The sequence below is a fragment of the Haemaphysalis longicornis genome, unplaced genomic scaffold, assembly GCF_048455015.1.
Source record: "Haemaphysalis longicornis isolate Haplotype H1 unplaced genomic scaffold, Haemaphysalis longicornis Haplotype H1 scaffold_3, whole genome shotgun sequence".
In the NCBI taxonomy this organism is placed as follows: Eukaryota; Metazoa; Arthropoda; class Arachnida; order Ixodida; family Ixodidae; genus Haemaphysalis; species Haemaphysalis longicornis.
Window position 1 is genome coordinate 145,414,967 of NW_027526335.1, and position 15,282 is coordinate 145,430,248.

At 49.3% G+C, this 15,282-nt stretch overlaps 1 protein-coding gene across 2 annotated transcripts in view; it reads right to left on the reverse strand.

Annotated features, from left to right (window-relative positions):
• The window catches only part of LOC144173448 (uncharacterized), a 172,293-nt gene that overhangs the window by 102,507 nt on the left and 54,504 nt on the right, over positions 1 to 15,282 (reverse strand). The window lies entirely within an intron of this gene.

Here is a 15,282-nt window from a genome sequence, read left to right on the forward strand (position 1 = left end):
AGCGGCCATGGTTGTTACGCTGCCTATAGGCCTCATCTTTATATTTTTCCATTGGTAAGATGACAACGCTACCTCCTTTGTCTGCAGGTTCAATGATTATGTCCGTTCTGGCTGCTAGGTTATTTAGAGATACTTCTTCTGAGGGCGTAAAGTTTTCGCGTTCAGTTGATTTCTTCGTTGTCGTTATTATTTCTTTTGATAATAATTTTATATACCAATCGAGTTCTGGAGATTCCTCGGCATCTGGCGTCCAAGTGCTTGGTGCACGTAGTGCGCGGTCATTGATTTCACTATTGTCTTGCTTATCGGAAAAGAATTCCTTCAGTCTCATTCAGCGGGAAAATTCGGTGAGATCCCTGTGTAACTGATTTGATTGATTGATTGTGGGGGTTTAACGCGCCGACGCAACGCAGGCGATGAGGCGCGCCGTAGTGGAGGGCTCCGGATTAATTTTGACCACCTGGGGATCTTTATCGTGCGCCGAAATCTCGTACACACGGGCGTTTTTGCTTTTCGCCTCCATCAGAAAAGCGGCCGCCGCGGCCGGGAATCGAACCCGCGACCTCGTGCTCAGTAGCGCAACGCCTTAGCCACTGCGCCACCGCGGCGGGTACTCGTATTCATTCACGTTATTGTTGGTAGGGCAGAACTTAAGGCCTCATTCTAGGATAATTTGTTTGGTTGTCGATAATGTTTCTGAAATATCTATAAGGTTGCTGTTACTCGTGACGGGGGAGGCGGATACAACATTCCGTTCGGGAACAGGTGTCATGTGGCTGTCCCTCCAACTGGGGGTGCCTAATTGTACATTTTGATTATTAGCGGGAGGAAAAAATTCCAACGTAGCAAATTTTGATGTGTCTGCGTGAGACGTAAGTTTATTTAGTGCCACGTCTTCAGGCCTAGCGAGGACAGGAGGTTCAATGGTAAATCTGTGTCAGGCAAAAGGAGCTGGTCACGTTCAAATTTAACTCTGTTTCTTGCAAAGCTCGTGTTCCTTACGGTTTCTAAATGCACCAAGATCAATTTACTCTTGCACAGTGAGTGGAAATATTTCAATCTGCTCATTTAAAACACTAAGTTGTTTGTCACAGTGCTCTCAGAGAATTTCCAATAGGGAAAGCGACGCACGCTTCAAAGTGTACTGCCCTTTAGCTTCTAGTCTTTTGGGGGAAAAATCCAAGGGAACAAATACCTTTAAGGCGGAGGCCTTTGGGGATGTCTCTGGTTTGGAGTTAAGAGGAATAGGTGTTAAGATGAAATATGTAGTGTGTTTGTTTGCCGGCGAGTTTTCGAACACTAAGGAAAGCGCGGGATTTGAGGGCCAATGCGTCCGGTCCGCCCGGTGCAAGCCATTTTCGTTTGTTCCGATTGGACCTACGGAATGGTTCTCTTTTGTCCGGAGTGTGTTGTTTAGGGGGCTGCTAGGGGTGATGTTCACGTCGATGTCTGCCAGGGGGCTTGTTTGCGTTTTAGTGCATGTTGGTGTCTGGGTTTACATTGAGCCTGTGTCATTGGTGGGTCGAGATGTTGTTCTCCTACGTGCTGTTCAGCTGGTGTGTTGGCTGCTTCTACCGTTTGTGTGCTCGCGTCGCATGTGGGGTTCTTGGGGGCAGGGTCGTTCACTACTGTCGCGAGTGTCAGGTTCGGTCTGCTGGTTGGTGCTGGCCACTTGAAGTCTCCAAGTGACCTGAAATGCAGAGAATCGTACTTAATCTATAAACTCAACGGCCTGGAGCCGGCTGGAATCAATGCTTCGAAAGGCAGCTTGGAAACCTTACGGTATCTGAATTGAACAGAAAAATAATGCTCTTACAAAAAGTAGGAATCTCCTGTCACTACAACCCTGCCTGCCTATCCCCAAAGCTGTTACTTGCATATAATTTCCGTGCTTTCTTTTTTTCTCTCTTTTTCCTCCTGTCTTGCTCCTAGCCGATTTCGACATACCACATGCACTCGCCTCTCTCGACCTTCAGCATTTCTTCTTACTACCTGCTTCACACACACACACACACACGCAAAAAGAAAAAAAGTAAACAATGAAAGAAAACAGAAAAGAAGTCCTTGAATCTACCACAAAGCTCCCCGCGGATTCTACCCGCGCATACCCCTTCTATTCTTCTACGAACCCTGGCCTCCCTAACCGGAATTCTTCGGACTATAAGGGCTGCTATTGTTTACGATCTTTCTCTTTTACACACAGATTAGTAACCTTGCAATTGCACCCCCAAGACGCCCCTCTCGGCCCCAAAATTCCCGGAAGCCTCCTTTGAGGTCACCCGGCACCACTGCAGCCAAGCTTTAACCATTCCCCCCTTTTTCCCCCGAACCTCCCGTAGTCTTCCCTCTTTCTCTCTGGCGGGGTCCTGTCACAATAACCACCCCGCCGTTTCTCTCTCACTATTTCGCTCCTTTCAACCGAGTGTTGACCCACTCCGCTGTCCTCCTTCCGGCCCCGCCCGTAACAACCTCCCCCTCTCTGTCCAACTCAATCAGGATCTATAAAAGAATAAAAGAGTGTGCCAGAGAAGAACTGTGATGCCGTGAAAAAGACAAGTCCTCTTGTCGAAACGTTGGTAGACGTCTGAGGCGGCTACCTTCTCAAAAGATATAAATATATATATATATATATATATATATATATATATATATATATATATATATATATATATATATATATATATATATAGAAATATTCCAGACTCATCTGGAAATTCCCTTCTCATGCCCCCACGTGCGCCATCGTTGGGGATTCGCAAACCAAAAATTTACACAACAACTTGGACCCATCTAGTCCTCACTCACCGGCGTTTATCACGTTACCGGGAGCCGGCATCCGCGACGTTGTGAACTTGTTGGACTTCGTGCCACGAGGTGTGACAGAACTCATCCTACACGTTGGGACAAACGATGTAGCCAACACAAACAGCCAAGTTGCAAAGGAGAGATACTCGAATCTTCTCGACCACATTGCAAAGGAAAGACCTGATATCCAGGCAACATTTGTAACTCTGGTGCTCCCACGGTCGCCAAACCGTCGACGGAACCCCCATGATTGGCGCGCTGCAGCTAGATTCAACAGAGAAGCCGACGCCTTCAACTGCCTCTTGGTCGAGTTGTGCGAAAACCGTGAAAATGTCTTTTTCTTGCACCACTGCCTGCATCACTTCCCCCAAAAAATGGATCTGGCAGCCGACGGTCTACACCCGAGCTTTGGTGGTGTGTCGGTTATGGCGTGGAACTTGTACACCTTCCTCCTAGAACTCCGACGGCCTAGGTTTGCAGACTGGCAGGATTATGCGTCACCATCACCAGCTCGTGAAACGCAACAGGAGCCTACGTTCGCACAGGCCACACTGCAAACTGAACCAAGTCGGCATTTGGACTTGGACTGGCCCCCACTGACCCGTGTGACTTCGCCGAATCCAGCTACCGGTCCTCACCCTCACAACTCCCTTGACGCAACACCCGCCGTAGGTGCAACTGCCATTAGTGAGGGTCCAGCTCCACAACCGGAGGTACTTCCCCCACGCCGACCACGAAAGCAGAGTGCCAGCCGTGAAGCCCATCAAGTGGATCCGACACCACGACCCGAGTCACCCTTCCTACGCCTCCGACGACGAAGGTGTTCCAGCCCTGGCCCCACCGCAGAGCTCCGACGGGGAAATGGACGCACGTCTCCCACGTTACCCACAACGAACACCCACCAGACAACACCGCAGCAACCCCTGTCAAGAATAGCACCGCAAGATCGCGCAGCGCTGCACACACTTTCCACAGGGGACAGTAAGGACGCTGTCAAAACTCCAGCTGCAAGGTCACAACCTTAGGAAATGCCCTGGATCGGCCCGCCGAGTGCAGAGTGATTGACATGTTGGCCCCGAGCCCCAGCCGACTTCCTCTTCCTCAGGTGCCGTAACACTAAAATCAAAAGAATTCTTAAACGTCAGAAAAATTGTAGACAAGCGCGTACGCCATCACCTTCATGTTCGTAACCTTCAAACTTTTAAGCTAGAAGGTATTGTACCCAAAGGGCTTCGTATTTCACTGCCTCCTTCAATGAAGAACCTATCTAATGAGAATGTAGAAAAATGGAATCGAATACTAAATACTGCTTCTCTAGAATTACTCCAGGTCACAATAGAGCACTCTGAAGAAATGTTAACGTCACTTGTGGGAGAGGAACGTCGAGTCCGGGAAAGTGCCTTACTTTCAGCGCCGGAACTCGAGGAGCTGAATTTATTTGAGGCCAAAAAACCCTCGAGGTTTCAAAAACAAAGTTAAAAAACTCGAAAGGGATAACGTCCCGGGGCATGGCGGGTCGTATGCGAGGGGCGTCAGACAACAACCGTGTCTGCCTCTTGTGGATGCGGTTGACCGCGAGGAGGATGTTGACAGCATGCCGGGGGAACCGCCGCTAGGGGTTGAATGCGGCGACGGGGGCGGGCAAATCGTTAATTTATCGAAGAATAAATTAGGCGCCACTGAGATATCTGTTCTGTCCCGGGGTCTCACATTTTGCCCGAGCAACGGGAAGTACTCAGAATTAACACTCCTGAAAGATTTAGATAATTTTGCCCGTACTCTGCGTTTACGCGAGTACTTCTTCGATAGAAGTGATGGGGAGAACGCCAAACCTTCTTTCGTCGCCAAGCACCACTGGACCCCCAGTGCACAAAGGGAGGAAAATCTCGACTTGTATATTCGTGCCGTCCAGAGAGACGTTTTCCAAGCATACCAATCACGTCGAACCCGTCATCACAACATCACAAAAAACGAACAGGATGCTCTCAATGCATTGAGTAACCGACAGGACATTGTAATCAAACCAGCTGACAAGGGAGGGGGGATTGTTAATCTCGAGCGGAATGATTACGTCAAAGAAGGGGATCGGCAATTAGGCGACCGGAAATTCTATAAGCCCCTTCTATCAGACCCTACTAAAGAGCACTAAAAAATTGTAAATAACGTGCTGGAGCAACTTGTGGGGGCGCGAGAAATTGATATAAAACTTGCCAGGGCACTAACATCGTCCCACCCAGTGGTAGGCCGCTTTTACATGCTTCCAAAATTACACAAAATTGGAAATCCCGGCCGCCCAATTATATCGGGAATAGGCACCATCACAGAGCCTATTTCAGGTTATATAGATTACCTCATTCGCGATATACCCCCTCAATTTCCATCATACTTACGGGACACAAACCATTTTCTCCAAGAAATCGAGGGCATGGTTCTGCCGGACGGTGCATTTCTCGTAACATTGGACGTGACCTCCCTTTATACCAACATTCCGCACAGCGATGGCATCAATGCCCTCATTCAGTCGTACAACGAACACCGCGAAGAAGACTCTCCCAGCGCGAGGGTTGTTGAGGTATTAACGCGTCTCGTATTAGAACTCAACAGTTTTTAGTTTGAAAACAAATACTTTCTCCAAACAAGTGGTACTGCGATGGGGACAAAAATGGCCCCTAATTATGCCACCATATTCATGCACAATATTGAAACCAAATTCCTCTCTACTTCAGACAGTTCACCTGCACTGTACAAGCGATTCCTTGACGACATTTTCATGATCTGGACAGACACTGAGCAACGACTTATTGCCTTTATAGAAGAATTCAACACAGTTCTTCCTAATATCTCATTCACATACGAGTACTCTCGCACCGAAATTAGTTTCTTGGACGTTCAGGTTCATGTGCGGGCGGGGTCACTGGAGACGAGTGTGTACAGGAAACCTACAGACCGCCAACAGTACCTGCACTTCAACAGCTGCCACCCACGCCATTGCAGAACGGCTATCCCTTATTCCAAGGCACATAGATTTAGAGAATTTGCTCCAGTGATGAAGACTTTCGTTCGAACGCCAGCCGAATGCGGGGCGTCCTCGTCAAACAGCGTTACCCGCCCGCCCTTGTTGACGATGCCATTTTTAGGGCGGCAAGTTTAAATCGTAACACACTGCTACAGGGGTCGCACGTGAATGATGGGAATAATTCCCGCGCTAATTTAGTCTTAACTTTTACTAGTAGCCCACCGAACGTGAATAAAATTTAAAAAAAGCACTTCAACATTCTTCAGCAGAGCGAACGACTTTCCAAAATTTTCAGTGATCCTCGGCGTGTAATATACAGGCTCGCAAAAAGCATACGGGACTATCTTGTCCACGCCAAAGGAAGGGACGCCCAGCAATTAGGCTGCCGACCATGTGTCAAAAACAGATGTTTGGTGTGTAAACACGTGCAGGCCGCGAGGGTGGCAATTAGCAGACATTCGGACTTCCGATATTCTATACGTGGGTCATTCGATTGTGACTCGTCAAATTTGGTTTACCTATTCGAGTGTGGCGGATGTAATATGCAGTACATAGGACAGACGGATGGACCTTTTCGAATGCGGTTTAACAATCACCGCTATCACACCAAGGCACTCCCAAACCTTCCCTTGTCCAGACACCTAGCGATGCAAAATCACTCTTTCGATGACATTAAAGTCACGCTTCTACAGAGCAGTTTTTCTAGCTGTAGGGAGCGAGAACAATGTGAGTCTTACTTAATCTACATATTTAATACCCTGAAGGGGGGTCTTAATGAGAGTCCTGGGACTATGACTGTAATTCGTACGCTGCATGACCATTGAAGCATAGTGACCCCGGGACATACGAGACCTTGTAGTTTTGTTGTCCTTTTGCTATGGACACATTAAGCCCTTCGTGTGCATCGGCCCTTCCCGCGCCGGGCATTGCACGGTCTGAGGTTTACAGACAGCTTGTTGCTCCAGGTGTGAGGTTGTACATTGTAACACCAACAACCTACCATTATGTTCCGCACTCACTATAATTATCTCCTCCGCTCCCGACCCCCTACCAACACTTCCCTTCCCGTCCCCGCTATTTTTATTTTTATATTTTTTTCTCTCATTTCCTTGTCTCAACGCTCAGCAAGCATAACATGCCTCAATTATAACCAGATGGTACACATTGCCTGTTTATGTCACCATATGTCATACCCATTTTATCCTTGAGAAATGTGAAACGGAATGTTGAAGCTTTTAGTTCCAACTGAGCGTATAAGAAGTATTTTATTTTGGTGTCTGTTGTGGCTTATGCCTCGAGTGTTTTGTTATCACATTGTGATCCCCAATGCTGGTGTTCACGGAGTGCACGCGTCCTTCCTGTCTTTCCACTCATATTTTGCTTTGTTTCTCTTTTTCATTGTTTTCCTCTTTTTTTTCGGTTGCCTCAGAAGCACGGCACATACCGACGGTCGCCTCTTCCTTCTTGTTTTCATGTTTTTTCAAAAATTGCCGCACTCCGACATATTTTCGTGGATTGGGCCCAGTGGTCCACGCGTGCCGGCGACAGCCGAGTACTAACAGTTAACAGGCCGTGCATTGACCTGGCGCGACACGATGCGACGCCGTGCACAAAGGGAGGCGTAGGCGGAGAAGGGGACGCCTCAAATGGGCTCCCCCATTGGCTTTTGTGGGACCCCCCAAAGTCGTGGAGGCTGCCTGCGCTTCAGATACAGTAATTGGCCCCGCTTGCATTCTTGACCATGCCGCTGAAGACGGTCAGTAGTTAATACTTGTTACCGGTGACGCGCATGTAAACTCACTGCTCGTGGCGGCGTGTGCTTTGTAGTTTTTCCCTCCCGGAGACACCGGATGTTTTTGGGCCTTTCGCCACCCGTGAACTCGTCGCATTTTCTGTTATCCCCACCACCCGCGTTCATGCAGTGTGTTTCTCCTTGCCTCTTTCTTGCCTCCTCCTTGCCACCTTGTTCCTCCCTCTTCCTTTCGCCTTCTTTTTTTTTTGAAGGCTCTTTTTCGCCTGCCTTTGGCAGAATAAGCTCTGTATAGTGTGTGTGGTCGTTTGTGTGTTTGTTTCCCATGTGGATTGTGTTTCGGGGCGCCGCCCCCACTCTGAGTCCGTACGATTTTGCCCAAAGCTTTCATTCCTGAGGAAGACCTGTCTCAGGTCGAAACGTTGGAAATAAAGTCTCCGAAGAGCGTACTTCTACTTTGTGTGTGTATATATATATATATATATATATATATATATATATATATATATATATATATATATATAACCCCAGTGAAAGTGTCCATCTTTTCGTGTTCAGGTTCTTCGCTACAACCACTCCCGTCAAGAAGAGGGAGCCATCTTTGCGACTCATGGTGACGACGGAACCAGTGGATCATAGTAGGGCTTTAGTCGCTGAACATGCACAGTCTCACGACCGGGACGCCCAAGATCCGATGAAGGCATAACTGGTTCGACGATATAAATCACTGGCGAAGTGCTTTTTATAACACGATAAGGACACTGGTATTTTTATGTAGGCTTCGCAGAGAGACCTGGAGTGGGACATGACACCCAAAGCCAAACAAGGAAGACGGGAGAGTAATCGCATGGTGCACTGGACGCGTCGTGGCGAGATTTCAGTAGCAGCTGGTGTCCAGAAGTGAATCAACAAGCGAGCTGCGGCATTCTTCAGCAAACTCCGAAATCTGGGAGATCGGTGTGCTATCACTGATCAGAGCGGTATGAGAGTACCGTGTCCACCATGCAGGTCGGCTCCCGTCCGTAGAGGAGAAAGAACGCTTAAAATCCGGTAGTTGACTGCGTCGCGGTATTGTACGCGTACGTGATGAACGGAAGGACCTGATGCCAGCTTGAATGGCCTGATGAAATATAGATAGACAGCATGTTTCCCAGAGTGCGGTTGAAGCGTTCGGTTAGGACGTTGGTTTGTGGGTGGTACGCTGTGGTAGTGCGATGAACTATGTTGCACTCGGCCAAGAGCGGTTTCATACCTTCAGATAAAAAGACGCGGCCTTTGTCGCTCAGCAGTTCTAGGGGCGCTCTTTGTGGAAGGATGAAACGGCAGAAAAGGAAGGACGCCACGTGCCACGCTGTGCCGGCACACAGGGCTGCTGTCTCGGCGTATCGCGTGAGATGGTCGACCGCAACGATGGTTCAGCGGTGTTATCTGGATGCGCACACTGGCAGCCCGTAGAGGTCGATGCCCACTCTACCGAAGGGGCGGGCACGACACGGCAGAGGTCGGAGTTCGCTCGTTGTTCGTCGCTGGGGAGACTTACGGCGCTGGCAGTCTGTGCAGAAACAAACATATTTTGTAACGAAGGTGTACATGCCTCGCCCGTAAAAGCGAAGGCGAAGTCTTCGGTATGTCTTTAGGAGACCTCCGTGGGAACACTGCGCGTCACCGTGGAACGAAGAAGAGATGTGCAAGCGTAAATGACGCGGGATGACAAGGAGCCATTTGCGACCTTCGGACGAATAGTTTCGGTGGTAAAGGAGTTGTTTACGGTCAGAGAAATGGGCAGCTTGGCGGCGGAAAGCGCGGAGCGCGGCTGCGGGCAATGGTCGTGACAAAAATTTTTCAATGGAAGCGATCCACGAATACTTTGCTGTTGAGCAGCTTTGTCGGTAATATCAACGGGGGTCAGAGTGCACTCTACAAAAGATGCATCTTCAGAGTCGGATGGTAGAGGAGACCTAGAAAGGGCATCTGCGTCTGTGTGCTTGCGGCCGGACCGGTGTACAACTCGTATGTCATGTTCTTGGAGCCGTAGGGCCCATCGACCAATGCGGCCAGACGTATCCTTTAGCGACGAGAGCCAACAAATACCATGGTGGTTCGTCACTACGTCGAATGGGCGTCCGTAGAGGTACAGGCGAAATTTCGTAATAGCCCAAACGATCGCTAAGCATTCCTTCTCGGTAACGGAGTAGTTGACGTCGGCTTTGTAAGGGCACGGCTGGCGTAAGCGACGATGCCCTCCTCGAATACAGTCTTGCGTTGTGCGAGAACTACACCCAAGCCCACACCTCTGGTATCGGTATGAATTTCCGTGTTAGCGCTTGGATCAAAATGTCGCAGTACCTGTGCCAAAACAAGAAGGCGGCGCAACATATCGAAGGCTTTCTCGCAGGCGGGTGACCAATCGCCGATCTCGTCGTGACAAGCAAGGAGCTTCGTCAAAGGCACAATGATGGGGGCGAAATTGCGGACAAAGCGCCTGAAGTAAGAGCAAAGTCCGATGAAGCTGCGAAGTTGTTTCGTTGTCGCGGTTAGGGAAATTGCGCCACGGTGTGAAGTTTTGCTGGCTCCGGAAGGCCACCATCTTTTGACACCACGTGGCCTCGGATAGTAAGTTTTCGAGCTGCAAAGCGACATTCCTTCAAGTTTAACTGCAGGCCTGCTGTGGCAAAGGAGGTTAACACTTGTTCGAGGCGGTTAAGATGCGTCGCAAAATCAGAGGAAAACAGGACTATGTCATCCAAGTAACACAAGCGTGTTGTCTCCTTCAGGTCTCGCAATATGTTGTCCATCATTATTTCGAAGGTAGCTGGCGCATTGCACAGCCCGAAGGGCATGCCGTTGAATTTGTACAGCCTGTCAGGTGTGACAAAGGCTGTTTTTAGACGATTCGCTTCTTCCATAGGAACTTGCCAATAGCCGGATTGTAAATCCAGCGATGAGAAGAAGTCGGCTCCTTGCAAGCAATCGAGGGCGTCATCTATCCGAGGAAGCGGATAGACGCCTCTCCTTGTGTTCTTGTTGAGGCGGTGGTAGTTCACGCAGGAGCGAATTGAGCCGTCTTTTTTTTCACGAGTACTACCGAGTACTACGGGAGAAGCCAAAGGTCTTGTCGAAGGGGGTACAACGTTGCGCTTGAGATGTCCGCGACGTGCTCATCAATGGCTTGGCGCTCAGTGGGCGACACACGGTATTGTCGCTGTCTCAGAGGTGCGTGGGAACCGGTGCCAATATGGTGCGAAACACTGGATGCCCGGCCCAATTCGACGCGTTGGGCATCAAAAGAGTCTCGGAAACGATGTAGGTGGGCCAGAAGCTCGTCTCGTTGCGCAGGAGCTAACACATTGTCGTTTTAGCATAAAAAGACATCGGAGTCACAATTCCAACTAGGCCCAAGCGCGGCGAGGTGCAGTGATGCAGCGTTCTCGGATACGTCACCGATGAGATGATCGTCAACTGGCTCGACGTGGCCAAGACATTCACTGCGAACCAATGTGGGGGGCATCACGACATGTTTGAAACGAGGATCGTGCCGAGGCCAGAGTGAATTTGAAGGCCCGCGAAAGGTAGCGGCGAACATTTCCGGGCGCTGAAGAGAGTCGACGGCGTAAATAAATGGTGGCGTCCGACAGATAGTCACAAGACACGGAAACAAGCACAGAGTTGCCGGGCGTAATGTCGGTATCATCGGTGGCAATGAATTTGGTGGTACGTTCGGGGATAGCGGTGCCGTCAAACGGAAAAAGTTCAACCTCAGCGCGAGTACACCGAATGATAGCGTGATGTCGTAAAAAAAATTCCCAAACGAGGATGCTATCCTGCGAACAGGAAGCCAAAACGATGAACTGGATGATATGGACGTTTTCCTAGATTGTAAGTCCGGCGGTGCACGTGGCCAATGGTTTCACGTCTTGAGCATTCGCGGTCCGGAGGGTGGACCGCGGCACCAGTATCGATAAGAGCAAATACGGAAACACCTTCTACGGCAACGTCAATAACATTTTAGGCAAAAATGGAGGACTTGAGCAGTTCGACGTGGGCGCAGTTCTTGCCTCCAGAACTGCGGCACCTAGTTTTCCTCACCTGCCCTGTTGGCACGTGGGCGCATCGGGGAAACTGAGCGGCATCTTACCCGCTTCGAACAAGTGTTAACCTCCTTTGCAACTGCGCGCCTCAAGTTAAACTTGAAGAAATGCCGCTTTGCAGCTCGAAAACTTAAAATTGTAGGCCACGTGGTATCAAAAGATAGTGTCCTTCCGGACACAGCAAAACCTCGATCCGTAGCGGAATTTCTCAAACCGAGGACAATGAAACAACTTCGCAGCTTTACCAGACTTTTGGTCCTACTTCAGGTGCTTTGTCCGCACTTTCGCCACCATCATTGTGCCTTTGACAAAGCTCCTTGGTGGTAACAACGAAATGGGCGATGGGTCACCCGTCCGCGACAAAGCCTTCAATATGTTGCGCCAACTTCTTAATTCACCACCGGTACTGCGACATTTCGATACAAACGCTCCCACAGAAATTCATACCGATGCCACCGGTGTGGGCGTGGGCGCAGTAGTAGCACAACGCAAGACCGGATTTGATGAGCACGAGGTCGCTTTGCTAACCGTACCCTTATAAAACCCAAAGTCAACTATTCCGTGGCCGAGAACGCATGTTTAGCGATCGTTTGGGCTATTACAAAATTTCGCCCGTTCCTCTACAAACGCCCATTCGGCATGGTGACGGACCACCACGCCCTTTGTTGGCTCTCTTCGCTAGTGAATCCGTGTGGCCGGCTAGGTCGATGGGCTCTACGGCTGCAAGAACATGACATACGACTTTTATACCGGTCCGGCCACAAGCACACAGAAGCAGACGCCCTTCCTAGGACTCCTCTACCATCCGACGCTGAAGATTTATCATGTGTTGAGTGCACTCTGGCCCCGCTTGATATCAGAGACATGGCTGCTGAACAGAAAAAGAATCGGTGGATTGCTTCCATTGTTGAATTTTTGTCACAACCGTCGCCAGCAGCCGCGCCCTGCTCTCTTCGCCGTCAAGCTGCCCATTTCGCTGTCCGTGAGCAATTCCTTTACCGCCGAAACTATTCGTCCGAAGGTCGCAAATGGCTCCATGACATCCCTCTTCATTTAAGCTTGCACATCTGTTCTTCGTTCTACGTTGACATGTAGTGTGCCCACGGAGGTGTCCTGAAAACATACCGAAGACTTTGCCTTCGCTTTTACTGGAGAGGCATGGACACCTTCGTCACGAAATATGTTCGTTCCTGTACAGACTTCCAGCGCCGTAAGTCTCCCCCGCGACCAACAACGAGCGAACTCCAACCTCTGCCGTGCCCTGTGCGCCCCTTCGATAGAGTAGGCATCGACCTCTACGGTGCGCTACCGTGCACATCCAGAGAACACCGCTGAATTATCGGTGACGTCGACCATTTCACTTGATACGGCGAGACTGCAGCCCTGTCGTCCGCCACAGCGCGGGATGTGGCATCCTTCCTTCTTCGTCGTTTCATCCTTCTACACGGAGCGCCACGAGAGCTGCTGAGTGACACAGGTCGCGTCTTTTTATCTGAAGCTATCAAACCGGTCATTGCCGAGTACAACATAGTTCATCGCACTACCACAGCGTAACACCCGCAAACGAACGGCCTAACCGAACGCTTCAACCGCACTCTTGGAGACATGCTGTCTATGTATATCTCATCAGATCATTCAAACTGGGATCAGGTCCTCCCGTTCATCACGTACGCGTACAATACCGCGACGCACTCGACTACAGGATTTTCACCGTTCTTTCTCGCCTACCTACGGGAGCCGACCTGCACGCTGGACACGGTACTTCTATACCACCCTGATCCCTCCTAGTGCACACCGATTTCTCAGATTTCGCAGTTTGCTTAGGAATGCCGCCAGCTCGATCGCTTATTCAATTCTGAACCCTAGCAGCTACGGAAATCTCGCCACGACGCGTCCTGTGAACCATGCGATTACTCTCCTGGTTCCCTGGTTTGGCTTTGCGTGCCATGCCCCACTCCAGTTGTCTCTCCGAAACTTACATCGAAATACCACGGTCCTTACCGTGTTATCAAAAGCACTTCGACAGTGAATTATATCGTCGAACCAGTGATGCCTTCATCGGATCTTCGGCGCGGCAGCCGTGACACTGTGCATGTTCAGCGACTCAAGCCCTACTATTACCCGCTGGTTCCGTCGTCCCCATGAACCGCCAGGATGGCTCCCTCTTCTTGGCGGGAGTGACTGTAGCGAAGAACATGAACACTAGATGATGGACACTTTCCCAGTTGATATGTCCTATTATAACATAGCATTTGGTTGACAATCTTCTGAGAAGGTTATGTGCATGCAGTGCTTTCGGAAAAGACGAAGTGCGTGCTCGCACAGCTCGGACATCAGCACCGGTATCTACGCTCGCTCAGACTTTCCCTGACTAGACCACGTGACCGCTAGCAGGTCTCAATAAACGTCACCACAATATATATATATATATATATATATATATATATATATATATATATATATATATATATGTATATATATATATATATATATATATATAGTATAAGTAAAGAGTCGGATGCACAGCAAGAACAATAACAAACAATGTTTACACACGTAGCGGCAACGGGTCTTGCCTTCATCAGAGTAAGTTACATGATTTTGCTGTCGCAAACATTTTGAACACATTTCTTATATAGGTTTGCATAAAACTGTGAGAAAGAGCGGAAAATGTTTCGGAATGGGGAGTGTGCATACAGTCAGGCTACGCCTATGTTACAACATCAAAAACAAACAAGAAAAATAAAAAAGGGGGGGGGAAGCGAGAGAGAGAAAAAGGGGTCGTGTTAACAATGCAGCGTTCAAGGTTGCACCATGACGGGTCAACGTATGCCGCGCGGGCTGCAAGTTCACACAATGGGGTAAACTGGACAACCGCGGTTTGAAAAGAAAGGGAAGAGTATACACTGAGGTATTCAGTGACTGCTGAGACTGGTTCGGGGGGAAGCGAAGATGGGTGTGCCCCCTGCGGGTCAAGAGAATAGATAGGGGGCACAAAAGAGCATTTCACAGAAGCTAGCAATTGAACAGGAAATAGGTAGGGTCACAAAAGGTTAAACTTGAATAGATCACAAAGAGATCACAAACATGAATAGATCACAAACATTTTGAACACATTTCTTATATAGGTTTCCATAAAACTGTGAGAAAGAGCGGAAAATGTTTCGGAAATGGGGAGTGTGCATACAGGCAGGCTACGCCTATGTTACAACATCAACAAACAAACAAGAAAAATAAAAGGGGGGGGGGAGCGAGAGAGAGAAAAAGGGGTCGTGTTAACAATGCAGCGTACAAGGTTGCACCATGACGGGTCAACGTATGCCACGCGGGCTGCAAGTTCAGACAATGGGGGAAACTGGACAACCGCGGTTTGAAAAGAAAGGGAAGACTATACACTGAGGTATTCAGTGACTGCTGAGACTGGTTCGGGGGGAAGCGAAGATGGGTGTGCCCCCCGCGGGTCAAGAGAATAGATAGGGGGCACAAAAGAGCATTTCACAGAAGCTAGCAATTGAACAGGAAATAGGTAGGGTCACAAAAGGTTAAACATGAATAGATCACAAAGAGTTAAACATTCTTAAGTGATGGTGGGAACGAGGCCTCCCTCCCCAGGACAAATGGCA